This window comes from Marmota flaviventris, chromosome 17 (genome assembly GCF_047511675.1).
Source record: "Marmota flaviventris isolate mMarFla1 chromosome 17, mMarFla1.hap1, whole genome shotgun sequence".
NCBI lineage: Eukaryota > Metazoa > Chordata > Mammalia > Rodentia > Sciuridae > Marmota > Marmota flaviventris.
Window position 1 is genome coordinate 10,752,852 of NC_092514.1, and position 13,888 is coordinate 10,766,739.

Consider the following 13,888-nt stretch of genomic DNA (forward strand, 5'->3'; position numbering starts at 1 on the left):
ATTTAATTTTGGATGCAGTTGAAGTTAGTTTGAAGTTCAATGCTAATTACAAAATTTTTCTCATTCTTAACATTTACTCTTATTGATATTGGTCTTAAAAACTTAGAAACAATATAAATTCTGTATACAACATACCCGAGAAGACTAAATGGAAATATATATATATATATATATATATATATATATATATATATATATATATACATTATATATAATGATCTATATAATGATACATGAAAGAGATAATGAGAAAGTGTATAAGATGTTAATATCAAAATCAGGTATGCATTTTATGGTATAAGTAAGTAACAGAAAGTCACTTTACGATAATGCAAATTCATACCATAAACATTATAGAATGTTGAGTAATTGTGGTAAAAATTTAGATTTTAACCGGGCCTGGTGGTGAATGCCTGTAATAACATTCACTTGGGAGGCTGAGGCAGAGGGGATTTTAAGTACTAAGCCAACCTCAGCAACACAGCCAGGCCCTGACCAACTTAGGAAGAACCTGTCTCAAAATAAAAACTAAAAATGTGATGTGCTCAGTGCTTGAGTACCAGGTTCCATCCCTGGTACATAAATAAATAAATAGATAAATAAACAAATAAATTTTCTGTACAGAACTAGGTGATATTAACAAATGCAATGTCTTGATCCCACAAAAATAAAATGTTTCTAAAACCAGTATCTGCATAATGTAGGGAACCAGTGTATCCCAAAGAGTAATAAATGATGTGAGAAAATCATGACAGGGTAAATGATCCTTCAGATTGTAAGAAAATGAATTTTTATGTAAAAAGTACATGATACAAATTTAGATTCTACATTATAACTAATCATTAATAAATCTAGCAAATCACCACTTGTCAAACTTTATTATTAAAACAAATAATTTCCACAATTGTATAAAAATTCTTTTAAAAACTTTTCCATTTTTAAACTTCATTCATGTATGTGGGAAGCAAGAAATAAACCTGCTGTGATCTGTTAAGCCAAACATGAAAAAAATGTGCAAAGCTGTAATATAATTCTACTCTCTCTTTTTTGGTGTGTGTGAGGGTAGAATATAGTAAGATATAGTATTTTTTTCATAAAGATAGACTATTTATATGAACAAAATATATTTATTAGTAATTAAAATGAATTAGTAAATATATGCCACAGTCTGGCTGGGCACAAATCATGAGCCACTTGAAGATTCAAGCAGGAACGAACTTTATTTTTAGAACCCACGCTGCACGCCACCCACATGAACTCTCCAGGAACTCCCTGAGAGCTCAAAAATAGCAGGCACCCAAGGCAGCAGGAACTGCTCCTTCTGGCAAAATGCCAGGCACCATCTTGACCTGGCAGTGGCTCTCAACAAATATATATTTAAAATTTCATAGTTTTAATTTGTAATGTGTTAGATTTATATATTTATTTATATATATATATATATATATATATATATATATATATATATATATTCCACAAAAATCCCTTTATATCCTCAATCTATTTATGTAATATAAAGTGTTCCTATGAATGAAAAAAAAAAGTTTTAGAATTTATAATCTAGAGAGTTGAGATATTTATGTTGTTAGAATTTTGGTGGGGAACATAAACAACTGGAAATTGAACACAGGAGTACTTTAACACTGAGTTTTTTCCCCAGTGCTTTTTTTAAATCTTGAGACAAGGTTTTACTCAATTCCTGAAGTCTCACTAACTTGCTGAGGCTAGCTTTGAACTTGAAATCCTCCCATCTCAGCCTCCAGAGTTTCTGGGATTATAGATCAGGAGTATGGCAACACACTAAGCCATTGTTTGACTATTTTTAAAAGTGATGTTTTCTATAAAATCTTGGTTTTCTCAAAAACTACTTTTAAATGTGATATCTTTTTTAGGGGGAGTGTATCTCATGGAAGACAGAATGAATAAATTTGTTTAAATCAATATAGAGTGAATTAATTTGTCTGCAGGAACATTCATCTGCGAGCAATAAATATTGTCTTTCTTTTCTTATTAAATTTCTTTATAATAGAAAAAAAGAAATCATGCTCCATGTCACATTGTATTTCTCAGTCTGTTTTCCCAGAAGCAATGTTTGCTGAATTCATGCCCAATGACTAAAAGTTACACAAATAGGATCCTGTAGGAGCTGATGTAATTGAAACTCTGCATTAGATCATGCTACCTCCTGACTCCATGATAAATCAAACTGAATAAAAATTTTCACTCTAGAAAGTACTATTTAGATTCACAAAGAGATACTTTATCAAATATTATTTCAATTAAGTTTTTTTAAATGTTTAATTCTATTGCCTAAAATATTTAATCTCAAAGGGCTCCCATCTAATTATCTAGTTCTATTTGTGGCCTGCAATGTAAAAGCTCCTATTAACATTTCAGACTCCTCTGCTAAAAATAAAAGCAGTGACCCAAGATGGGTGTCTGCACCTAGAGAGAGATAGGACACCTGCTGGCTATTTATTGGTAGATATCTACAAAAGTAGTAAGTAGGTAAAATTTAGCAGAAGGAAAACATTTTTTTCAGAACTAAAAGATAAATCTGTAAGGCATTGTTTGAGGGTAGGGGTAGGAAGTTTAAAGTCATCCTAGAATATGAGAATTGCTGTATAAACAATAGATGGCCTACATTTGTATTCCCAGGTGTTTCTTAGAGTAGTACATCTGAACACAGTATACCTACTATATACACAGTATATCTAATATGTATTTACTAGTCATCTTCTATTTTTCTCATTCATGTTTCTTAATTTTGAGAATACAGATCATTCAAATTTTTAACTAAATTTATTCATAAATATATTTTCGATGACATTATAAACAAGATTAATTTGTTTTTCAGATACTTTACTCTTAGTGTATAGAAATGTTCACTCTTGGATCTTGCAACTTTATTGAATCTGTTTATCAGTTCTAACACCTTTTTTTGTGGAGTCTTTAGGGTTTCTTGTATAAACCCTGTTTCCCTGTTTATCATGTCCAAACAGAAAGAATTTTGCCTCTTATTTTCCAATTTGAATGTCTTTTGTTTTTTTTTTTTTTTTTACTTGTTTGGCTGCTCTGGGTAGGACTTCAAGTTCTATATTGGATAAAAGTGGCAAGTCTGTGTATTCTTGTTTTATTTTTGGTCTTAGAGGAAATGTTTCAATGTGCATGATGAAGACTGATTAGCTAAGGGTTTGTGATGTGTGGCCCCTGTACTTAATTTGGTGAGAGCTTTGACCATGAAAGGATGTTAAAATTTGTCAATATTTTTTGTGACTATTGCATTGATCATATATTGTGTATCCTTCATTGTACTCATGTAGTAAATAGCACCATTATCTGCAGGGGAAAATCCCCAAAACATCCCACAAATGCCTGAAAAGATATCATAGAATGATATATTTGTGGGTGAATATATACATGCTATTGTATAATGGTTCAGAATAGTCTTTATGAATATATTGTATTTCTGTGGTTTCTGTTATAGTGTTATGATATCTCTTTTCATTCTTGATGTTGTTTCAGTCTTCTGTCTTTCCCTGTTAGTCTATCTTAAGATTAATTTATTATCTTTATTGATTTCTATATGTTGAACCAGCGCCACATCCTTGGGATGAACTCCACTTGACTATGGTGCACTATCTTTTTAATATGTGTTTGTATGCAATTTGCCAGAATTTTGTTTAGAATTTTTTAATCTATGTTCATCAGGGATATTGGTCTGAAGCTTTCTTTCCTTGATGTATCTTTGTCTGGTTTGGTGTCAGGGTGATATTAGCATCATAGAATGAGTGTGGAAGGGTTCCCTCCTTTTCTATTTCATGGAATATTTTGAGGAGTATTGGTGTTAATTCTTCTTTGAAAGTCTTGTACAAGTTGGATGAGAATCCATCTGATTCTAGGCTTTTCTTAGTTGGTAGGCTTTTGATGGCATTTTCTATTTCATTACTTGAAATTGATTTGTTTAAATCATGTATGACCTCCCCATTCAGTTTGGTTAAGTCATATATCTCTAGAAATTTGTCGATCTCTTCAATATTTTCTATTTTATTGGATTATAAATTTTCAAAATTTATAATTTTAGACATGTGCATTGTGATATTTCCTTCTTCACCTTGTATTTTAGTGATTTGAGTTTCCTCTCATTTTCTCTTTGTTATCATAGCCAGGTATTTATCTATTGTATTCATTTTTTCAAAGAACCAACTTTATATTTTATCAATTTTTAAAATTGTTTCTTTTGTTTCAATTTCATTTATTTCAGCTCTGATTTTAATTATTTCCTGTCTTCTACTGCTTTTGGTATTGATTTGTTTTTCTTTTTCTAGGGCCTTTAGATGTAGTGTTAGGTCATTTATTTGTTGACTTTTTATTCTTTTAATGAATCCACTCAATGCAATAAACTTTCCTCTCAGTACCTCTTTCATAATACCTCAGAGATTTTTATATGTTGTATCAGTGTTCTCATTCACCTCTAAGAGTTTTTTATTTCATCCTTGACTTCTTTTTTATACAGTAGCTTATAATTTTTATTTTATTTTGATTTCTAATTACATTTCATTGTGCTCTGATAGAATGCAGGGTGCTATCTCTGTATTTTTGTATTTACTAAGAGTTGCTTTGTGGCATAAAATATGGTCTATTTTAGAAAAGGAGCTGTGTGGTGCTGAGAAAAAGTATATCTGCTCATTGATGGATGAAGCATTCTATATATGTCTTTAAGTCTAAATTATTGATTGTATTATTTAGTTCTATATTTTCATTATTTAGTTTTTATTTGGATGATCTGTCCACTAGTGATGAAGGTGTATTAAAGTCACCTTGTATTATTTTATTGTGGTCTATTTGACTTTTGAAATTGAGAAGGGTTTATTTGATGTACTGAGATGCTCCATTGTTCAGGGTATAAATATTTATAATCATTATGTTCTGCTTATATAAACTTCCCTTAAGAAGTATGAAATGTGCTTCTTTGTCTCTTCTGATCAACTTTATTTTGAAGTTTACTTATCTAAGAGAATGGAAACCTCTGCTTGTTTACACAGTTCATATGTGTGATAAGTTTTTTCCTATCCTTTCACTTTCAGCCTGTGGATACTTTGCCCAAGAGGTGAGTCTCTTAAAGACAGCATATTGTTGGGTCTTGCTGTTTAGTCCAATCTGCCAGTCTATGTCTTTTGATTGATAAGTTTAGGCCATTAACATTCAAGGTTATTATTGAGATATAATTTGTGTTTTCTGTCATGTTGATTTATTCCTGTTATTTGATTTATCTTAGTTTCTCATTTGGTTGAATGTCACTTTAGTGTAGATCTTCTCTTTGCTAATTTTTATTTTTTTTTTCTTTTCACTTCATCTTGTTAGAATATTTTGTTGAGAATGTTCTGTAGTGTAGGCTTTCTAGCTGTGAATTCTTTTAATTTTTGTTTATCATGGAAGGTTTAATTTCATGTTTAAATCTCAAACTTAATTTTGCTATATATAAAATTCTTGGTTGACATTCGTTTTCTTTCAGAGCTTGAGATATGTTCAAGACCTTCTAGCCTTGAGGGTCTTGGTTAAGAAATCAGTTGAGATTCAAATTGGTTTCGCCCTATATGTAATTTGATTTTTTTTCTTACATAGCCTTAAAGATTTTATCTTTATCCTGTGTGTTACTCATTTCATTATAATGTGTCTTGGTGTGGGTCTGCTGTAATTTTGTACACTTGGGGTCTTGCAAGCCTCTTCTGTTTGATTTTCCATTACATTCTTTAGATTTGGGAAATTTTCTGCTATTATATCCTTGAAAACATTGTGCATTCCTTTGGTTTGTATCTCTGCTCCTTCATCTATTCTGATCACTCTTAAATTTGATCTTTCTTGGATGTTTTGTTCATGATTTCTTGCCATCTTCTCTGCATAGTCAGCTCAGCTTTCACAATTACATATTTTGTCTTCATCGTCTAAGGTTCTGTCATCTTCCAAGTGGTCTAGTCTGTTGGTGATGCTTTCTATTGAATTTATAATTTGATTTACTGATGCCTTCTTTTCAAGGATTTCTGCTTTTCTTTTCACAATCTCTAATTCTTTATTGAAGTGGTCTTTCACTTCCTGTATTTTTTCTTTGATTTCACTCCTTGTACTATCCTTTATTTCATAGATCAATTGAACTATGTACATTCTGAATTCCTTGTCGCACATTTCTTCTACTGTAATTTCAGTGGCTTCTGTTGTTGAAGCATCTGGTTTGTTTGGGGTGCTTTATTTCCTTGATTTTTCATGTTGTTAGTGTGTTTTCCCATCTAGAAGTATGGATCTGAGGCATCATAAATTCTACCCTGAGACCTATAGTGTCCCTGAAGTTTTCCAGCACTTCATCTTTAATGGTGAGACCAATATCTACAGCACCCAGTGTACACAATATATAGTCTAAAACCTATCAGCTCCCACTAAAGCATCTACTGCTCTCTCGTGTTAAACCAAAATGATGAGTTCAATAACTATCTATGGTACAAAAAGAAAATTCACTAAAATGGTTTACCATTTCAAATGGTGGATGAGAGAACAGAGTAGTATGAGATATTCACAAGGGAGGAAGAGAGAAGTTAGAAGTAAAAATTCACAGGAAGAGTGGAAGAGGGGCTGACAGAGATTGGCTGTTGTTTGAAGAAATGTTGGAAAAAAATCCAAGAAAATAGGAGAGATGAGGAATATGAACAAAGAGAAAAAATTAAAGACTCAAGAATACAACAAAAATGCAAAACACCAATCATGTATTATTGTCCTCCACACACTGATGCATAAAAACATACTGTTCCAAATATGGTAGAGATTAGCAAATCAAAAAATAAAATAAAATGAATCTTGCTGGAAAGCTGAACGGACTCTGTCAGTGTTCAACAGTTTCTCAGCCCTGTCTCTGAAGTCTCTCAGGATCACCAAACCCAGATCAGCCCTCACAAACCCAGTCTCTATCCCACTGATCTGGGTTTCAGATACCTCAGGCTCAACCACGCTGCAGTCCCAAGATCTCAATGTTGCTCCCAGTGGCAGAGAGACCACCAGGGGTACACTCATGCAAAGGAGCAACCCCAAGATGAAGCAGCAAGACAAGGGCCACCAGCACTCTCAGCAAGAAGACCCCAGGCTCCTCCAAACCCACAGGCACCCCCACACTGGACCTGCAGGTCCCAGCTGGAGTCCCCCCACAGAGGCTCTTGTGGTGGTAAACTTGCTGGCACCTAGGACCCAGCTCCTGGCTGGTGTCCCCAAATGGGTGCAGCCACGTTCAACCAAACCTGGAGTCTCCCTGGAAGAGTTCTCTAGGCCATGGTAGCAGCAGCGTTAGTGGCGGTGGTTTTTGGCAGCAGTGGGTCATCAGCAACAGCAGCAGATGTAGCCACGGCAACAGCATCAGCAACTGCAGCTGTGGGGACAGTGTGACCAGGCAATGTCCAGGTGTCAGTAGCAGTGTTGGCTTCAGTTACTTGCGGGGAGTGGTGTTTTCTGAGGCAGCAGCACCCAGAAAGAAGACCTCGAAGCCACCTCAGAATCAGAGATGCAGCCATGACGGTATTGAAAGGAGATTTCCTGTTCAGTAGCAGATTCCACAGAGGTAGCTTGGGAAGTAGAGTCTGAGGTAACTGAGGCAAGCGAGGCCATGCCTAGAGAAGAGACCTCTGGGCACTGCAGTGGCATCTGCAGCCTCAAATCTTATTTTTTAATCCAGGAAGTTAATCTATATATTTTTACAAATTTTTGTTTTTTTGTTTTTTTTTTGATACCATGGATTGAACTCAGGGGCACTCAACCATTGAGCCACATCCCCAGTCCTAATTTGTATTTTATTTAGTGACAGGACAGGATCTCACTGAGTTGCTTAGCATCTCGCTTTGGCTGAGGCTGGCTTTGAACTCGTGATCCTACTGTCTCAGCCTCCCAAGCTGCTGATGTTACAGACAGGCACAACTGCGCCTGCTGATTTATTCTTTATAGATACACACGGCAGTAGAGTATATTTTGACACCTTATAATACATAGATTATAACTTATTCTAACTATGATCCCAGTCTTGTGATTACACACACTGGGGAATTTCACTGGTAGGGTATTCATATGTGACCATAGGAAAGTTATGTCTGATTTATTCCACTACCTTTCCTATTCCTACTCCTGTTCCTTCCCTTCATTTCCCTTTTTCTAATCTACTAAACTTTTATTCTACAGACACTTCCTCACCGCTTGTTGTGTTTTAGCATCCATATATCAGAAAAAACACTCAAACTTTGGTTTTGGGGGACTGGCTTATTTCAGTTACATGATAGTCTCCACATTCATCCATTTACTGGCAAAAGTCATAAGTCATTTGTTTTTACAGCTGAGTAATATTCCATTGTGTATATATACCACATTTCCTTTTCCCCTTCATCTGCTGAAGGATACCTAGGTTGCTTCCATAGATAAGCTATTGTGAGTCGAGTTGCTATACACAATGATGTGGCTGCATCACTGTAGTATCCTGATTTTAAATCCTTTGGATATACAACAATGAGTGGTATAACCAGGTCAAATGGTGGTTCCTTTTCTAGTTTTTTGAGGACTACATTTTTTAATTGGGGCATTTAATCTAATTATAGTAAATTAATAATTGATAGGTAAGAACTTGCTACTACCATTTTTAAAAAATTAGTTATGCATTGCAAGATGACATTTTGGTCAAAAATGGTAGTAATCCTGTAACATTATATTGCTTAGTGATGCAGTAGCCACTTTAGATTGTGTAAGTACTCTCTGATATTTATGCACTGACAAAAATCACAAAATAATGTACCTCTCTAACTATCCTTATGTTTACAGGATTCAGTACTTTATTTTCTTTTCATTGGTGAATTCCTTGTTCCTTTTGAAATGGTTTTGAAATTGTAGATACAATGGAGGACAGTACAGGAACATTATCTACAATAGCCAAAGCGTGGAAACAACCTAAGAGTTGTTAATGGACGAGAGGCTAAAGAAATTATGGTATTTACAATAAGATATTATTCAGTTTTTAAAAGAAAGTCTTATCATCTGGTACAATGTGGTTGAAGTTGGAGGACAAGTAAGTATTGCAAGTTGGAGACAAATATTGCATGAGCTCTCTTACCTGCATATTTCAAAATAGTTAAATTCATAAAAAAGAGAGAAGAATGGTGGTGGCCAAGGATGTAAGATAAGAGAGCAAGGGAGTGCAGCACCTCATCAAAGGTAAAAATTTGCATTTATAAGTTGTGGAGAACTAGTGTATACCATGGGGACTATAGCTAATAATAATGCAATGTGTACCTGAAATTGCTAATAGACCTTATTACATGGACATGTTAATTAGCTTGATAATAGAAATCATTAAACAGTGCACATATTATAGACCTTAGAGATATAACATATTTATTTACTAATTATACCTAAATAAAAACTTTAAATTTTTTTAAATGCAAAAAAGATATTTCCTATAGAAACATTCTAAATTTAATCAAAGTCAGTATCCTATTTGAAAATTTCACTCCAAAAACATATTTGAATAAAATTACATTAATAAAGATCAAATTTTGACAATTTAAACCCTGTGTTGAAGAATACTTCCTTGAGCACAATCTTTTCCTCACTCATTATGTACAGATAGCACATGTATTTTATTTTACAAGAGTCTTGCTGAAAATTAAAATTTTAAAGAAATTAAAATTTGTGAAAATTATTAGGCTTCAACTTGAAATTTTATGAATAAGTGTTGAAAAAGTCATGTGTCACTTAGGGATTATCATACTTTCTGAAAGATGCATCATTAGACAATTTCATCATGTGTAAAACTTACAGGGAAGATGTACATAAACTAAGAAAGCTGCAGCCCCACTAGGGATTGTAATCCAGTGGGGCCTTTCTCTTGTATGCAGTTCATTGCTTATTGAAGTACCATTACATGGTTCATGGCTAGTACATCCTGCATGTTATATAAAAGATATTGTATACCTATGTGCTCCCACATTCTCTTCCAATATGTTGGTACATATTTTGCATGTTATTCCTAACCTGGAGTTTTTTTTCTTTCAAACATAACTTGGAGCTCATTTCCTATCTGTGGATGGAAAGCTTTCTCACTCTTTATTTATGCAACATAATATTCAACTCATGGTTTAATTATGTGCCCTTTGTATGGACCCCTGGCTATTTCTCATCTCTTGGCTATTAATAAAGATGTTGCAGTTAATAACTCTGCACATAACATTTCACTTTTAATGCTGTTGGAATTCTAGGATAGACTTCTAGACATGGGAGTGTTGTGTCAAATTATGTATGCATTTGTACTTTTGTGAGCTGGCTATAAAATTATATTTTCTTTCACTCTACCCCAGTGAAAGTTCAGCTCTTTATTTCGGGTTATACATTGGAAAGAACATCTCAAAACCTCCCCTGATGCTCCACTTTGTGCAATTATTCTCACTGTACCTTGATTAGCAGGATGGTTCTGTAATACCTACTGTAAGAGAAGGCACCCAACAGAGCTTGGTGGGGGGGAGGGTGCTAGTGGCTCTGAAGTGGGAAGTCATTCCTATGAGGAGGACATCTGGAAGACAGAGCAGTGATGTCTCTAGGAAAAATAGGCAGTTCAGTGGGACCAAAGCCAAACAGTATTTAATATTGAAGGAGCCTAGAGGAGTGTTCTCATCCATCATTCTCCTGCAGGAAAAACTAGAAATGAGGAAAATGGATTTTTTTGTTCCTCAGCCTGCTCACATATCTATTTCATAATCTGACAGATTTTTTTTAAAGTTTCTTCCATTTCTGAAATTCTTACAGCACTTGAAAAATACTGTGACTTTAGAGCATGTGTTTAAAACATTACTTCATTACATCAAACAGACAAGAAAACTCAACCTAAATTTTTCAATAATAATTTCTAAGGACCTGGATCTGTGTTTGATGAAATCAGTCTTTTCTCAGTTAACATCTTAGTCAGACCTATGCACTTAGTAAATGGGAGATCCAAAGACAGGATCTAGCTTAAGACAGTAATACAATGTAGTTAAGGACCAAGATCATCCCTCCCTCCACCCATGCAATGCTTATTTGCTTCCTTCACATTAAGCTTATCTTGCAAGTAGGAGACAAATATTGCATGATCTCATTTACATGCATATTGCAAAATAGTTAAATTCATAGAAGAAGATAGAAGAATGGTGGTGACCCAGAATCTATCATAAAAAGGTTGGGGAAGAGCAGCACCTTATCAAAGGTAAAAACTCACAATTCTAAGTTGTGGAGAACTAGTGTATAGCATGGGGACTATAGTTAATGATAATGCAATGTTTACCTAAAATTGATAGTAGACCTTAAGAGCATTTAGACAGGTGAGTGGCAATTATTAAAGCTGCAGCATGTGTTGTTTCTATGTTGGTTAAAAGGAATCAACTGTAAACTTTTAGCAATCTCTATAAAATACAGAGGGAACAAAAGTTTTGATAGCAAGTATGGAAATTAAAGAAAGGGAGTGGATTTGTAGCTCAGTGGTACAGCGCTTGCCTAGCATGTGTGAGGCACTGAGTTTAATTCTCTGTACCACATATAAGTAATTAAAATAAAGTTCCATGAACAACTAAAAATATGTATTTAAAGAATTTTTTAAAAGAAAATTAAAGAAAAATAATACAAACTTTATTCTAAAGAAAGACTGCATCAGGGGTAGATCATATAAAAATCAAACTTTCACTCTTTAGGCTATAATTATTAAGAGTCACCACTTGCCAGGTATTAACAGCCAATGCGAAGGGCTAGGGGGTTGCAGGTCCTTGGCATTTGGGAGGAACAGCAATGTGACACATGTGCCTGGGCCAGGGCAGTGAGGTTGTAGGATGTGGGGAAAGCAGGTCACAGAGGTAAGAGGATGTCATATTGTATCTGAGGGGTTTTCTTTTGAAAAAAACAGGAAATTAAAGATTAAAAACAGGAAATAAATTTGGAGGGCTTTTAGGAAGACAGAACAGTAGGCATACATTTTTATCAACTTCATTCTGGCTGCTGAACTGAGACCAGGCTTTCATTTAAGATTTTGCTTTAAAATTATGTTCATAAATTATTTTTCACCAAAAGATTCTCCATAGAAGCCTCCAATCACTCTCTCATTCATTTATACATACATTTATATATTCATTTATTCATTTGTCAAAGTCCATGGAATACTGACTGGTTTTCCAGCACTGTTCTGTGTATGGGGAGTATCTTGAAGAACCTGAGATTCTCTGCTCTCAGTAGAGGATCCTGAGAGATGTGTAAAATCAGTAGCGTTTACTGAGCTAGATGAATTATATGATCTATTTTAAATTAATAAAAATAGGTATCAGTGGAAGAGAAATTTTATTGAGAACACACAATAATATTCAAAGCTTTCAAATGTGTGATAATTTGAATGGTTCTATTTCATAAATTTACTTTATGGACTATTAAATTTATTCTGCAAAATTTTATATATATAGAATTATACACATGAAAAGATATGTATTACACATCTATGCATATTATATATTATTCCTATGTGCACATTGCATATTATATGCATACAATACATACATATATGCTATGTTTACATGTTATACATGTATATGTACATGTACACTATATATACATGTGTGTATATTTGCGGATGTGAGGGGGGATGTAAACTCAAAGATTTCAAAATGTTGAAAGTAAGCAAACCACTTCAGGAATGTATCTCAGCCCTAAAAGAAAAAAAATGTTTTTAGTCATTATAAAGTTGTGAAGATGTGAGATTTCAGGGAAACATATTTAACTCTAACTGCTTCAATTCCAAATGCATTTGCTGCTATTAAAATAGTTCACATTGTGTTTGCATTCATTTGACTCACAGAGCAAGTTAACATTTTTTATGGAATTTTCATTTGTTTCCTATATTCAATACACTAGAAATGATGAAAAGTTTTTGGATGGCATTTCCCTTGGATGTAATGTTTACATTGATTCTCCTTTTACACAAAGACCACCATGTCTAAGGAAGTAGAGGGTCCATTTCCCCATCAGGGAAACCAGACTAGTGGATGAAAATATATATCCCCTTGGGATTGGTTCAATGGTAGAGCAGCTCCCTAGCATGTGTGAGGCCCTGAGATCAATCCCCAGTGAAGAAAGAAAGAAAGAAAGAAAGAAGGAAGAAAGGAAGGAAGGAAGGAAGGAAAATATATCACCTTATTAGGCATCTTCAACAGTTGACTGAAGGTTACTTGTATACCTGGATATTGGAAACTGAAAGGTCTCAAAATTCCCATCATTGATTTGAGCAGGATTGACAAGACAGCTAAGAAATTTGGATTATGATCTCAGTGTAGGTCTTACTCACTATGTATTCTGATGTGCAATTTGCCTTTTCAAGGTCAAGTTTTCTGATTTATTTCCCCATTCAAGATTCTGGGCTTTCTGATATCTAAAGTCTCTTGTAAGTCATCTGAAAATTTTATGACTTTTTATTTTATTTTATCTCTTCTTAAAAAACAGTCTTTCTATAATATTTGGAAAGAATTTGTGGAGACAGTTGATGTCATATAGCCATTTCAATTCAGCAAGTAGTTTTTTAAGCATAAAACACAGACCTTGTTTTACATACATGTAGTATATGAGATGAGTTTAGCAATATGTGTTACAGTAAATGTACACATAAAATTTGCTGGAGAACTTCTGCTCTGGGTAGCCTTTTGTGAATGTCTCATTATAGTTTAGGACTCTGCTATATTATAGTAATGAAACAGTAGTAATGACTATTATTTACAGAGTATCAGACACAATTCTAAGTAGTTTACATCTACCGATTAATTTACTCCTTTGCATATTTTGGTCTCTTTATCATTATCAGAACATGGGAAAG

General features: G+C 34.0%; 1 pseudogene; it reads left to right on the top strand.

Moving 5' to 3' along the window:
• LOC139702426 (ubiquitin carboxyl-terminal hydrolase 31-like) overlaps positions 1–7,227 on the top strand; it is a 124,736-nt pseudogene extending 117,509 nt beyond the window's left edge.
• The last annotated feature ends 6,661 nt before the right edge of the window (positions 7,228–13,888 follow it).